Genomic DNA, 16344 nt, shown 5'->3' with positions numbered 1-16344 from the left:
TAGCCCCCAATGAAAACGGAATTATGTACTAGGACAGTTTCTTGCTAGCATCCCCATAACATAAAACTACTTGTTCTCTATGGTGTGTAACTGCCTTTGCCACAACCTGTTCAATGATGGGTGTTTTCCAGGGGCCTTTGATGAATGCTGACTGCGGGTAAGACCCCTCTCCACCCCAAGGGACCCAGCCCCAGCAGGCAAAAGCCTCCAGAACTCAACAGCTGCTGTGCTCATGTCTACTCTCTACATGCTTGGACCAAGCCTCACCTAAGACTGAATCTGGACCATGGAGCCACATTCATGGCTGCACGACAACCCACACCTCACACCACCCATATTCCAAGAATACTGCACCACATTTGATGGGATTTAGAGTAGGAGGCAACCAATCTTAAAGGGAAATATTCTTTTACATATATATAAAAGCACACAAGGTTCAACCTTTAACAACATGTTAGTGATCACTTATAGAAGGACTTAATGGCCCCTGCATGAAATACAACAATATTCACACTCTTTTCTCTAAAGAAACTTTTTGTAGCATTTTCAGTGTTTTTTCATAACACTGTAGCACTGTAGCACTGTTCTCCTGTTGTTCATCGATTTGTTCAAGCGGGCACCGGTAACGTCTCCATTGTGAGACTTGTTGTTACTGTTTTTGGTATATCAAATATGCCACAGGTAGCTTGCCAGGCTCTGCTATGTGGGCAGGATACTCTCGGTAGCTTGCCGGGCTCTCTGAGAGGGATAGAGAAATCAAACCCGAGTCGGCCACGTGCAAGGCAAACACCCTACCTGCTGTGCTATAAATTATTTCAGTTCTACTTTAGGAAAGGGGTTGGGGTTCAGGATGGAAACATCGAAAATGTGGTGGCGGGAAGGTGTAATGGTGGTAGGATTGGTGTTAGAGTATTAAATGTTATCAAATATTGTGAACTACTTTAAAAATAAATGATAAACAAACAAAAACAAAATTAACCTCTACAGATATGTGAGAGAGAGAGTCCAGAAATGAAGGTACTTAAACCTTGCATGGAGCCAGTTCCAGTTTGATTATCATCCCTACCAGAATCTGGAAGCAACCTGAGTGCCTAATACAGATGACTAGTTAAAGAAACTTTTGTACATCTACACAATGAAATACTATGCAGCTATCAGGAGAGATGAAGTCATGAAATTTGCTCATAAGTGGATGGACATGGAAAGTATCATGCTAAGTGAAATGAGTCAGAAAGAGAGGGACAGGTGGTAGAAGGACTGCACTCATTTGTGGAGTATAAAATATTATAATATGAGACTAACATCCAAGGACAGTAGAGACAAGGGCCAGGAAGACTGCTTCATGATTGTAAGCCTACCTTATTAGCTGGGGGAGCAGGCAACTGGGGTAGAGAAGGAATCACTAAATCAATAATGGTTGGAGGGATCGCTCGGGATGGGAGATGTGTGCTGAAAGTAGATAAAGGGCCAAACATGGTGGTCTCTCAGTATCTGTATTGCAAACCACAATGCCCAAAAGTAAGTAGAGAGTAAGAGGGAGATTGTCTGCCATAGAGACAATAAGAGGTGTGGGATGGTGATGGGGGTGGGGAGATACTGGGACATTGGTGATGGAAAATGTACACTGGTGGAGTTATGGGCGTTAGATCATTGTTTTACTGAAACTTAACCATGAATCTTTGTAACTGTAGCTCACAGTGATTCAATTAAAAAAATAAATAAAGGATACAGCAATGGGAAGGGATTCCATTGAAATTGGCTGAGTGTATACTGGTAAATGTTCTGCAATCTTTAAGGCTCTGCTCTAGATTTAGGTGGTCGTGGTGTTCACAATGTGTGTGTACACATGCATATTGCTGAAGGAACAACACCAGTCCTCTTGAGAATACTGTACCTTTGGGCATTATGATTTGCAAAATAGAGAGAGAATATGGGGAAAATTGTCTGCCTTGGAGGCAGGGGGAAGGTGGGAAAGGGGGGGATATACCAGAAATACCGTGGTAGAGAATGTGCACTGGTGGAGGGATGGGTGTTTGATTATTAAGTGATTGTATCCCAAACACGACAGCTCATGGTGATTCAATAAATTTTTTTTAAAAAGTATTGTACCGTTAGAGCATGATAGGAGGATCTGTAGTGGGCAGCTGGATGAGGCAGTAATGTTTGCTGGACACCTATTGTGTCTCAATCACTCAATTCAGAACCCAGACAAAACCTTAGAGTGACCCCATCAGGTGGACAATCATTCCAGAGGTTTGAAAAATAAGACGTGCAGATGTAAAGGGGCAAGAAGTAAAGAGCTGGCTAGTTACAAATGAAAATACAGTTAATGTGAGGATCAGTTCAACTAGGGGAAAGATAGTTTGGATGAATGGTAGAGCAGATGGAATCAGAAATTCCTGGGGAAGACTTTTTAGTGTGTGGATCCAGAGTCTTGTGGGTTTTGTGCCTGTTTTGTTTTTCTGTGTTGCTATTCCTGTGTGTTTCCTTTCCCCAGGTTTTGTTTTTCTATTTGCTGCTTTAACAGTTTTGTAGCCCAAATACATATACTTAACACCCTCTGTGCCTGAAGCATTCTCTCTGTGTTACTGTGGCAAGGATTTCTACCTGGATGCTCCACAAGCAGAACAGGCTCGCATCCAAATCCACTCCCAAGCCCATCCTTCCACCTCACTACCGAAGCAGTGCCTCCACCCAACCTCACAAACCATGAATGTGGAGCTGTCACTGAACTCTAGCTCGCCGACTGCCTCCACACTTTGACACCCAATTTTATGGATTATATAGTAAGTTCCTTTCTAAGTCCATCCCTTCTCCTCACTCTCTCAGTAACAATATCCCGCAAATTGAAGAGACCTTAGCGATATGAAACTTCAAAAAAACCATTGTTAAATGAAGAGCAAACTTCCTTTGATTTGAGAGTAGGGCATACTTGGTGGAGGCAAGGAATAACTCCTGTCATTGTTTGGGCGGCCTTTTGTGGTATAGAGAATCAACTGGCGTCAGCTGCATACAAGGCCGGTCAGTGCCTTAACCTATTGTCTCTCTGACCCCAAGCATTTCCTTTTTTTTTTTGGCTTTTTGGGTCACACCTGGCAATGCACAGGGGTTACTCCTGACTCTGCACTCAGGAATCACCCCTGGCAGTGCTCAGAGGACCATATAGGATGCTGGGAATCAAATCCGGTTTGGCTGCGTGCAAGGTAAACACCCTACCCACTGTACTATTGCTCCAGCCCAAGCATTTCCTTTTTAATCTACATTTTCACTGTTGAAAATAGACACAATGGTTGTGTCTTGGTTAGAACTTGGCCAGTGATTCTGGATGATGGGGCAATACTTGCGTACATGTGTATTTGGTTTGTTTGTTTGTGTGCTATACCCTACTCTGTGCTCAGGCGATCACTCCAGGCAATGCATTCATTACTGGTGCAAATTTCCTGCATACAAAATATTCACCCTGTCCACAGAGCTATTTTTCTGTCCTAAGGCACATTCTTGTTCTGTGCACATTTCCTATCACCTAGACCTAGTTCTACAAACCACATAGTTTCCTGCACCTTCCTTATATCCTGGGAGAAATTATTTCTTCTGCTTTTCTCTTTTCTTTCTCTCTTCCTTCCTTTCTTTCTTTATCTCTCTTTCCTTCTTTCTTTCTCTGTCCTTCCTTCCTTCCTTCCTTCCTTCCTTCCTTCCTTCCTTCCTTCCTTCCTTCCTTCCTTCCTTCCTTCCTTCCTTCCTTCCTTCCTTCCTTCCTTCCTTCCTTCCTTCCTTTTTTTTCTCTCTCTATCTCTGTCTCTGTCTCTTTTTTCCTTTTCTTTTTTCTTTGTTTCTGGCCATGCCCAGCACTATTCAGGGGCTACTTCCAGCATGGAATTCGGGGAGCCATACCATACTGGGGATTAAGCTGGGCCTCCTGCATGCAAAACATGCACTCTGCTTAATGTGCTAACTCTCTGGTCTCAGGAAAAGGTATTTCATACTCAGTCCTCTATTTGGAAAATGCATTTCCAGCTTCACAAATCAACTTTGATTGGTCTTCCCAGAGCCCTTAATGACTCAAAGATTCGCATGCAAGTCATTTTTTTCAGAACCTGCTCCCAGAAGTAAAATATGAGAGAAAAATGCAAAATTGAAGTGCAGTTTCAGGCCAAGTCTTCGATATACTCTTGCAGGAAATTCTGGAGTACAAGGAATACACCAGAGCAAGTGACGGAATTCAGCTTTCATCACCTTCATCAGTGATTGACTAAGAAGGACCCCAGGAAGTAAACGCTATTTTGTCTTTCATGTTCATTGTATTTGCAGACACAACAAAGTTAGGTAATTTGTGAAAAAGTATGTTGCTTTTCTCAGTGGAGTGAAATCCAGGCCTAGTGGGTATATACACACACCCTTCAGTGATCTTTCTCCTCTACCAGACTTGCACCCCTTCCAGGGCTATGTACCAGATAGACACAGCAGTGCCCAGGTTTTTGCTGCTCTTTCTGATTCAAGCCTGCCCATCTCTCTAGGTAATGTTTGGACTCTCTCCCTTTCCAGCATCCTCTAACCAATGCATCAGCTCTGGGATTCAGCTGTTTGTAACATTTCCATGTAGACACATAAGCCCCATGTGGGCTCTGTGATAGAGACTCAGGAGTTTTTCCTGGCTTCCTCATGATAGGGAAATGGCACTTTTTACTGAAGTGGTATGCTGAAGGCTCGATTTTCTAGAAACACACATGAAAATCTGCATTTTGAAATAAATTCAGTTTGAAGACAGAAAAGAGAGAGAGAGGAAGGAGCATGGGGGAGCAGAATTCTTCAACCAAGGTGATGAACATCCATATATATTTATGATCAGACGTTGTCACTTGGGGAATGGAAGAAGAGTGGGTAGACAGGCAGGAGAAATTTTATAATGGAGAGGAAGCAGAGGTTTTAGGGACTCGGCACTAATTCCCTTTCCTCACACTAGGTGCTGGGCACTGACAAAACATCTTCTAACTAGTTCAAACCTTCTGCTAATTCTGTGACCCCGAACAAGCTGATCTTCTTAGCCTCATTCTCCATGTCAGTCAAGTGGATATAATCCAAAGATGTCAAGCCAAACTGACATTTAGAAGTATTCCTTTTTTGTCAGACACAATCCTATAATTTATATGAAATCCTTCCAGTAGCTACCTATGGAGGTGGCTCTATCATTGCCTCTGGAGGGGAGTTCAATGTGAGATACTTTGGTGACAAGTTGAAAAAGAAATCCGGAGGCACAAAAAGTCTAACTTATTCCCCCTGTGTCTCTCTGGGTGTTTAGGGACTGGGTCAGAGCCCTGGCATCAGAGACATGTTTTAACCCCACACCCTAAATCTGTGTGTCTAAATGATTGAGGTTATTGATGCCCAAAGTTACCCGCACAGCTCAACCACAAACTGACAGATGAGAACTCAGCTCTTTCCCAAGAGCTTTGTCTGACATCTTATTGCAAAGTCCATAAGAAAAGTACTGTATTGCACCATTACAAGAAGAACTTGAGGTGTGTATCGGGCAACTAGACTTGTTTGTATCTCACAGTCCCATAATTCTATTGTAGGATGTGCAAAGATGTGCAAGGTATGTCTCAAAGAAGGATACTTTGGACAATAAAATTGCAAGCAGAGAAAGACTGGGGATCAGGGACCTCTATCATTCACCAAAATACTGCAACAAAACTTCTGTCCTTTTTCATGCATCAGGAGTGTGTATCTATCTAAGTGGGGTAGGACTTGAGCGGTGTGAGCGTAGGTCCCAGAGAGGATGGAAAAATGAGCACAGCAGCCCTTTGAGAAGACAGTAATCCAGGAGACAAAAATTCAGGAGACAAAAATCCCTGTGGAGTAGAGTGGGACAGACTCATGCCTAAAACCCTGCAAAAGAGAGGATCGGGGCGGGGGGTGGTGGAGCTTCCCACATGTGCTCAGACTGGACTAACAACATTCCTCAGTGTTGTTGCATGTGCGTGTGTATGTGTGTGTGTGTGTGTGTGTGTGTGTGTGTGTGTGTGTGAGAGAGAGAGAGAGAGAGAGAGAGAGAGAGAGAGAGAGGAAGACCAGGGCAGGGACTATTCTTTTATTCCTGGATTTCCAGACACCTGCATGGCATTTTTTCACTACCTGGAAATGATGGGTCTAGGTATTTGCCTCCTCATACTTAACAGTGGTGTCCAAGCTTCTATTCAGTTGTGTATGATGTTTATTCTTCCCAAGACATTTACATCTAGAGAAAGGGAAAATCCCACAGTCACACTCATTTCAAGCCATATGGCAAATTAGAAAGGATTGTTTCTAATAATAATATTAGTGTTTTTACTTGTGAAAACACAGCTAAGGCTTGATATGTCATATAGTTTGCAAAATGTATCTATTAAAACTGAGTGCTTGGGAAATGTCCAAATAGTTTATGGTGAGAAGGAGCCATGGGTGATTAAGTGGGTAGGAGATTCATTTTAAGAATGAGAGGAGAGAATTCAGTCTCAGACACAGATATAGAGTATACTTACATAGAACACAGACTTATTCCCAGCAAACTGACTTTGACACAATCATCCAACTAAGAACTTACATACATGAGGAGCTGGAGAGATAGTACAGGGTATAAAGTGCTTGCCTTGCATAAGGCTGACCTGGTTTGATTCCTTATACTGTGTATGGTACTCTGAGCAGGATCAGGAGTTATCCCTGAGCACAGAGTCAAGAGTAAGTCATGAGTACTGCCAGGTGTGACCCAAACCAAAAAACTCAAGCCCCCCTAAAAATAACTGATATGAGGGTACAACAGGTAAGATACTTGTATTATATGCAGCCGACTTAGTTTTGATCCCTTAGTTTTGATCTCCTGAAAAACTTACCTGGCATCAGATAAGTCTCCCAAATCCTACCAGGCGTGATCCCTGAGCTTAGAGTCCAGATTAAGCCAGGTATGACTCTGAGGCTGATACCCAAGGACAGTAGATACAAGGGCCAGGGGGATTGCCCTATAGCTGGAAGACTGCTTCATGAGCAGAGGGGAGAAGGCAGATGGAATAGAGAAGGGATCACTAGAAAATGATGGCTAGAGGGACCAGTTGGGATGGGAGATGCATGCCGAAAGTAGATAATGGACCAAACATGATGACCTCTCAGTGTTTGTGTTGCAAGCCATAATGCCCAAAGGTAGAGAGAGATTATGGGGAATATTGTCTTCCATGGAGGCAGGGGGAGGGTGGAAAAGGGGGGATATACCCGGGATATTGGTGGTGGGGAATGTGCACTGGTGGAGGGATGGGTGTTTGATCATTGTGAGATTGTAACCCAAACAAGCTTGTAATTATCTCACAGTGATTCGGTAAAATTAAAAAAAAAATCCAGGTGTGATTCAAAAAATAGAATATTTAAAGAAAAAAAAGGAGGATTTATATGAGAGAAAAAAGACATGAAATAAAGTAATAAATAATAAAAACAAATAAATAAGACTGGCATGGGGCTAGAGAGAAAGTATAGAAGGTAAGACATTTGCCTTGCCCTTGCATGTGGTCTACCCAGATTCAATTCCTTATGGTTCCCCAAACCCACCAGGAATGATTCCAGAGTGCAGAGCCAGGAGTAATCTCTGAACACTTTTGGGTGAAGCTCCCAAACTGAAAAAATAGTAAAAATAAATAAATAGGACTGGGGAAATGACTCTAATGGTAGAACACTTGCCACTTACCTTGCATGTGTGAGGCTCTGGGTTTGATCCCCAGTATCTCCAAAATATAAGAGAGAAAAAAAATAAATTATGTAAAGGTTCTCTTTCCTGCCCTCCTTGAAACTTGATCTTTTATGAAATATTGAGAATACTTCTCTTAAAATCTAACTCCTTACTATGGCTCACACAGGTCTAAGTTTTCCCACGGTCTCAAGGCCTGCTCACACTTTCATCATCAACTCTCTGCTCCAAGAATCTGAACATCAGCCATTTCCCAGGACTCAGTGCTAAGCCTTCACCTAAACTTATCCTCTGCGCAGACATGCTTCTCATGGCCTTCACTAAGTTGGTTATTCCTGCCGGGCCAACCTCACAGCTCCTGTGACACCATATAGCTTCGTGGTTACAGATATGGGCTTTAGAAATTTCATTTGTATTCCCACTGAACCTCCAAGAGCCCCCTACTTTCATAGCATCCTTGCAGATCTTAATATCCCCTTCCTATTTTAAGTAACAGCTTTAATTGAAATACCGTGTAATTCACCTATTTTAAGTATATAATTTAATAGTTTGTAGAATGTTCAATTATCCGTGTAGTCTTCACCACAATCGTTCTCCAATGGGTTTTTATTACATCTTCCCACAAAACAAACCCTTATACTCATTAGCAGCCACTCTCCTTTCTACCAGCAATCCCAGAAAATTACTGACAAGTTTTCTATCTTTATAGATATAAATAACTATGCTAGATATCTCACATAAGTGCAGTCATACAATCTGTGGTCATTGGTGACAAGCTTACTTTACTTGCTGCAACAAATTTCAAAGTTCATCCATGCTCCAGCCTACAACACAATTTCATTTCATTTTATTACCAACTAATGTTGCATTTTATGAATATGCTACATTTTTTCCATATATTCACCAGTTAGTTGGACTTTTTTTTTTGCTCTTAGTTTGGGAGCTCTTATGAATAATGCAGTTTTGTCATTTATCTGTGAGTTTTGGTTCAGATATGTGTTTTCAATTTTCTTGAATATAGGCTTAAGTATGCAATATTTGGTTTGTTAAACTCCATGTTTAGCTTTTGTAGAAACTTCTAGACTGATTTTCAATGTCCCTTGAAAATCTCTTACCTGTTCTCTTACCTCTCATATCTACTCATATTCTTTCCCTTTTAGATGACAGGAGGGTTGACTTCTGTAGAATCCTATGTTTAGTGGAATACAGCTGGGTTCAACCAATGGCAGGCAGAGTTGGGAGATTAAGAGTGATGGGAAGAAAGAGGGCTATTGAAATTTCTGATTTCTCCATGTGACACCAGGCCAGTTTCTGCAACCCCACTTCTTCCCAATCTCTTTCCGAGAGATGATAACATTATGCTGGTAGTACCTCACCACCCTCTTTAGAGTGTACATTCTTCTATCAGGTTTCTGACCATGCTAAATTCTCTTATAAAAAACATGGTTGTTTTTATTTCTATACTATATGCATGTCATACGATATTAATTTGCATTTCTTTTGATTTTCATCAACTGATCCATTTTCAGCAACCACAACTTATATAGATGTGTCCTATATATGGGGACTCCAGGTCAGCTTACCTTTGTTTCTAAGAGTATATAGTCTAGGATGGGACCCAATATATAGTGACTGACCCACTATATATTGTATCTCAGACTATATGGTGGAATGGGGCCCAATATACGTTAAATGAATTATTGAACTTTGGAGGTATGAGTAGATGTATAAAGTACTGGACATTTTTTTCTGGAAGTGGACCAAGATCTTATATTGCTTTAGAACTTTTTTTTTTTTGGTGGAGGTGGGGGCACATCCATTGATGCTCAGGTGTTACTTCTGGCTTTATGCTCAGGAACCACTCTGGTGGTGCTTGGGTACCATATGGGATGCTGGGGATTAAACCCAGATCAGATGCATGCAAGGCAAATGCCCTACACACTGTACTGTGACTCCAACCTTTTTAGAACTCTTTTTATCCCATATCCATCTGTTTTCAGAGAGTCTCTTGCCCGCACGCCTGGCTATCTTCCCCGAGGCCCCTCAAAGGGGATGAGATCCAGCTTCCCTACCCACCCCAAGCAGAGCTCCCGGCCGAAGACCACGGGAACCTAGCTTCAGCCATGCTGGAGGCCCCTCTCCACACGTTCAGACAGGCCTCACACATGAAGGTACCGGCAGAGGAACGCAGGTGTGTGTGATTCCATCAATGGTCAGCACCCAGAGACTTAAAAGCAAGCTCCCAGAAGCAATTTCTTGTAGCTTACTTCTCCCTCTGGGAGAAACTGGCAAGCTTCTGAGAGTTTCCTGCCCACATGGGACAGCCTTGCAAGCTTCCCATGGTGTATTCATATGCTAAATCCAGTAACAAGCTGGATCTCATTCCCCTGACCCTGAAAGAGCCTCCAGTGTGACATCATTGAGAAGGCCTAGTGGAGAGAGACTTCTAAGATCTCAGGAAAAGGACGAATGGAGAGGTTACTGAGCCCGCTCGAGAAATCGACGATTAATGGGGATTTCATGATCGTGATCGTGATCCATCTCTTTTTAAACTCTTATTATTGTCAGTGTAACCTCATTTCCTGGATCCTCTCAAGGCTAGACTAGTCAGATCATGTTGTTTCTCTTCTCCTCAGCTTCTATGGACCTCTTATCTTACTCGGGATAGAAGCTGTATGATACTTGTGATGATCCTTGGCTCTACATAACCTCTCCCCCAAGGCCCCTTTCTTCAAGATCCCACTTCTTACTCCCCAGGCTCATTGGCTCCAGTCACATTGAATTACCTGCTCTGTTCCTATGCCTAGTAGTTCAGTGTCTCAAGTTCTTTTGTTTAGTTATAGTTTATATTTGTATAAACTTGTGTAGTTATAGTTTATATTTTCTTTTATTTAAATTGTATGTATTTCCAAAATTAACACAAACAAAGCATAACATTCTGTAGCATGGGGCATAATCTTCAGATTATGAAACCTCTTTAGAGGTTATGAACTGGATTATATTATTCATATCCTAGCTGAGCCAGGAGTAGTCCTATAACATTGGGTAGATTATATGATTCTCTAGATCCCAGACTTTGGATTTAAAAAAGTGATTGTGAGGACCAGAAATATAGTACACTTACCTTGCATCCATCCAAACCCATTTTGATCCATGATATCACTTCAAGTTCATTCAGAAATGATCCATCAGCCCAGAGAAAGTTACTGAGCACCTTGAGGGTATGACCTAGAATAAATGAATAACGAGATTGTTGGGATAGTAAATATGTATGTGTACACACGGTTGGAAGTACGTGTACATATAGCTACATGATTGAGCATACAACTATTTTGATTGAATAACGAACAGTAAAGGTTTAATCCTAGAAAAGCTAGAGAGCTATCCAAATTTGACTCTGATGTTGAATCCTTGATACATTTGTCATTCCTAAGAGACATTTTGATTTCCTTAATTCTTTTCTTCCTGACATTTTCTCTGCCTAAACTGTCTCAGTGTCTTTCACTTACCACTCTCTCCTCTAGGGATGCTCCTGTCTCAAGATTCTACTTCACTGTGATCATTATTTCCGTATTACCTTTTTAGGGAGGACTTCCATGGACATCTCATCTGGATGAAACGATCCCTGTCCCTGTTAGTTGTTAATCCCTATTATTCTCCCCTGTTTTGTGTTCCACTTCCATATGGATCTGCTTTGTTAGTGGTCCATGTAGCTTTACTTCTGCCCTGCCATGTTTAAGTGGCTTTACAGGTTCCCAAGAAGAGATACAATGTTTCTCTGCACTCCCTAGTGAATTCCCACAATAGGGACTGAACACATTGGCATTAACTGGATTTGTAGCAATGAGCCAACTTCTCTAGGGGGAACCTATCTTCATATTTTATACCCTTAATATCTTAGTGGGTGAGGAACATGAGATTTAAGTAGGTCTCTAGGGTGAGACTCTTATAGTAAGTGACCATGTGATCTTAAGCCAGGAAATCCTCTCTCTTACCCAGTTTTTCATTTGTAGACCAGAGATTACTATTTCTATTTGGTCAGATCCTTAGAAGACTAAGACAACAGTCATGGATATTAGATGTGCCGTGCAATCCCATATCCATGGGTAATCCATATGAAGTCTAGGTTTAGGGCTGAGATTTCAGAATAATTATAAATTCTCAAATGTTCACGACCTGAATATTTAGTCTCATCTGTGAAATTAGCCGTTAAGTGTGAAGAAGTTAGCTAGCTGGTCTTGCAGCATGAGTTCTGTGATGTTACCTTATTATGACAATCAATAGATAATTTTAGTAGACACATCAATAATATTTTTTAAAAGTTAATAATAAATAAATAAAAATAATAGGCAGAAAAATTCCACTTCTAACCTTCCTTTTTCAAATCACCTAAGAAATCCTTTTTTATGAGCCAATCTTAATATTCATTATTTTGAGTTTCCTCTTATTCACCTATTTATGCTAACTGACATGTATTAAATGAGTAGCCAACTATGTAAGGGAGTATCACTGATCTCCTAATTCTCTTATCTATTTATTTCATCGTTTGTTGAACAAATGCTTGTCGAACATTTCATGTGTACAAGACTGTGTTGGGTCCATTTTATTTTTGTAGCTTTCTTCAAACTTACAATTTAGGAATAGAAAAATACTAAGGCCCCTGCCCCCTCACATTGCACAACTAACATTCTAATACCGAAAGTGATCCAGATGGATTCAAAGAAGACAGATAATCCAGAAGGAGGGACAAATTACTTTCACCTTGAGTCATCCAACTGCATTTAATCCTTCTCTATGCTAGAGAGTTAACTCTAGGTTCTGTGTCTGAGTCCAGAGGAAGAATGGAAAACTGAGAAGTTAACCAATGGAAAATCCTCAAGCTTCTGTCACTATCTTGGCTAATCAGCCAGCTCTTGCTCAGATCATTGTCACCTTTCTACTTGCCACATCCCAGAGTTTTTTATTGGTTCTCATCTCTGGGATCACTGACAGTGGGTCATGTTTTCCAAAAAGAAGGTCTTGGTTTTTCCTCATTTTCCTGGTGCAGTACACATTTTGTTCTCTGACCTGTGGGACTTTTTCACCGAATTTCACTAACAGGTAGGAATTTTCCTGATTTTACTGATAGGTATTAATCTCTTGGATCGTCTTTGCCTTTTAGGAAGCCAAAACTGCCAAAAGCATATGCAATACTTCCTGTCCATAGGATACTTTATTTCATTAGAAGCAATTAAATATACTAGCTTTAATTTGTAATATAATAAATACAAAAATAAGACTAGAGGCACTTAATGAAGTATAGACAGTCCCCTTATGTTGAGAGGGCACGTGGAGACCTAGCCAATACTTCCGGCAGAGTAAGCATGGGAATGTACTCTAAGGATGCTTGGTCTAGACTGGCAGGGAGGACAAAAGTTAAACTGGTGATTTAAAATTTAAGTCACCTTCCTGATTTATAGAATTTAACTTATGGAATCAAGGACCCATGGAGGTGGTCTGAATTTGTGACCCTGGCAGCAGGATAAAAGTAATATTCCAAGTAAGTAGGGTTGAAATTCTAGATTTTCCCTGGAAGTGGTGAAGGTGGGGTTGAAAGTATCTGGGATATGGGTATTCTGAAATTGACTTACATTATACATTGCAGAAGACCATTGGTGATTTCTGAAATGGCTTGTAGGATGAAGCACTTACTACAAGCTTAAGGAAACTCTATTGGGCATCAGTCACTGTCACTTTCACTGTCATCCCGTTGCTCATCAATTTGCTCGAGCAGGCACCAGTAACGTCTCCATTGTGAGACTTCTTGTTACTGTTTTTGGCATATTGAATACACCACGGGTAGCTTGCCAGGCTCGGCCATGCGGGCAAGATACTCTTGGTAGCTAGCTGGGCTCTCCGAGAGGGGCAGAGAAATCGAACCCGGGTCGGCTGCATTGGGCATTAGTATTTCAAAAATTGATAGAAATAAGCCAGAAGAAGACAGACAAAATATGATATCACTTATATGTGGAATATAGAATACTGAATGAGGAACTGTGTTTAATAAGTGTGGGATACCTAGATCACCCTTGACCCAAGTGTTTAGAGAGTTGAAAGACAGAGAAGGAAAGAAATAAAGGGGGAAGAAGAGAATAAGAAGTAATGGGGGAACAGGCATCAGGGCTTCAGCTATCATGGTGTTTGGAGCAAGTGGTATACGTGTATCCAAAACACAAACTCAGCACTACAAACATGAGATCTAAGCTGCAACCACTGGAACTTTGCAATGTGCCTATTAAGTTGACAGACAGGGGGTGGGGTGGGAGTTGGGGATGGAAAGGGAATATGGGAACACTGGCGGAGGGAATTTGACACTGGTGTTGAAATTGATGTTGAAATATTATGTGCCTAATACTCAACTATCGGTAAACCCGTTCTTCAATTAAATTAAAAATTATTTTAAAATTTTATGGTTCTCCACTATAGGCCAGGAGATGGGCTTACAGACGAGCAATGAGAATGACAGAACACTGAAACAGTTGAATATGGGCCAAACAGCTGTACTTGCCTTCCAGAGTCTACGTTGTTGCAGCACCTACCATTGTCACCAAAGGAACTTGGTGGCCCACCCAGGTCTAATGGTGATGGTCCCTATGCAGTGGTTTGTTTAGTTAAGGCAGAACAAATGGTGTCAGATTATAGTTTCAAGGATCTTAGGCAGACAAAATAAAGGATGAAGGCGGATGAAGGAGCTACTTTGCTATCCTGACCAGCAAGATAAAACAAGAAAGAATGAAAAAAATCAAGACTTTCTAACTTTTTTTCTTTTTTTTGCTTTTTGGGGTCACACCCAGCAATGCACAAGGGTTACTTCTGGCTCTTCACTCAGGAATTACCCCTGGCGGTGCTCAGGGGACCATATGGGATGCTGGGATTCGAACCTGGGTTGGCCACGTGCAAGGCAAATGCCCTACCCACTGTGCTATTGCTCCAGCCCCAAGATTTTCTAACTTTTTACTTTACCTTTAACAACCCAATGGCACCCTGGAGGACTGAATTCTTGAACATGCATAGAGAAATCAAACCAAAGAGAACAGGTGGAGACCTATAGATGAAATAATGCTTTCCTCCTAAATTTGCTGCCTTTTACTGGGAGTTTCTAGCAGACACCCACCAGTAGTTTGTGGTGGGGAGTTGACTGAACTCTTCATTCGGATCACATTTTGCTCTAGGCAGCTAATGACAAACTACAACGGACAGTGATCCCACTGTTATAATCGTTGTGACCCCTCCAGAGCTTTTCCACAACTTTATAAGTGGCCTTTAAGTATGGCATTGAGGCTGGAGAGAGAAGAAGCGGTAGACTAGGAGATCGATGGGCCCTGAGTTTGATATGAGCCTTATGACCCCCCACCTCAATGCAGTTTAATGTGGCATTGGTGTCTCCTGAGTGCTGATGAAAGTGGGACACAAATCAAGAGCAAACAAACAAGCTTTCCTTGTATTATCCTAATTTTGAGCCTCTTGATTCTGATTGACACAATGAGCCACAAGACTGGAGGACCCTAATTTAAAAATTGGGGGGAGGCAACATTTTAAGATTCTGTTTTTTTTTTTTACATATTCATGTAAAACTGGGGTTGCAGTTATAGAAGTAGGCCTATGAAAAGTCGCCTGCTTTGAGTTTTCTGACTTTTGCCTGCTTTCTCAACAGCCCATAGAGGGAGTTAGTGAATTCTCATTTCTTGCAGCTGAGTGCCTGTCTGAGTTGTCATCCCCTGAATGTGGCACCTACTGGCCACCATCAATCAGCCCGGAGCCAGTCACTTCTCAACGCAGCAGCTCCTGCCATGCTAGTCTCAGGAAAGCATTTGTTCTCCGGGGCTTCCAAAAATATTGACAGTTCTTGGAAGGGATTCAACACTAATTTTGGGGACTTTCTCTTTTTCCTTTCCATGGTGACAGCTTTTCTGACAGCATGAAGCCAAGCATTTCTGCTGTTTAAGTGGTTATTTATTATTTTTTTTAAAAAAAAGCTGGTGATGATCTCATCGCTGCAGTTCATTCTGGGGGATGGGGATGAGTGGCAGAAGCTTCTCACATTATACAGCCAGGCTGCATAATGAGCTCTCGAGGATGATGAACTCATCGGATTTCCAGCAGTAGCTGTGGGCTTGGGGTAGACTGCCTCCTGTGTATCTGTGGAATATGAGCGCTAACATTTGGGCACCTTTGCTTTAGAAGATGGCACAGCTGGCATTTTATTTTCCAGCTGGCCATTGGAAGCGCCTCTCGATAGAGATGATATTTACAGCAGATGCTTTCTTTCAAGCAACACTAGCTCTTTCACTCCTCGAATATGTCCTTTACTGTCTGATCTCAGACCTGGGTTGCTATTCTCCTGCAATGTCAACATTACTTGTCCCACACACCCACATTCTAATGATTTTACAGAGCCACTATCTCCATGAAGTCTCAATGTTCAACTCTCTGCTGAATGCTTTTATCTGAAATTCCTAGCATCATATGTCTATGATTCAGCAACAATATTTGGGCAGCATTTCACAGTTTTCTAAGCACTTTGCAAGTACATTACTTAATCCTTACAACTCGTGACATTATTTCATGTGCTGTTGCAAGGTGCCTCCATTGTAGCAGTC

The sequence above is a fragment of the Sorex araneus genome, chromosome 2 (assembly GCF_027595985.1).
Source record: "Sorex araneus isolate mSorAra2 chromosome 2, mSorAra2.pri, whole genome shotgun sequence".
Taxonomy (NCBI): Eukaryota; Metazoa; Chordata; class Mammalia; order Eulipotyphla; family Soricidae; genus Sorex; species Sorex araneus.
Note: the sequence above shows the minus strand (reverse complement) of the source record.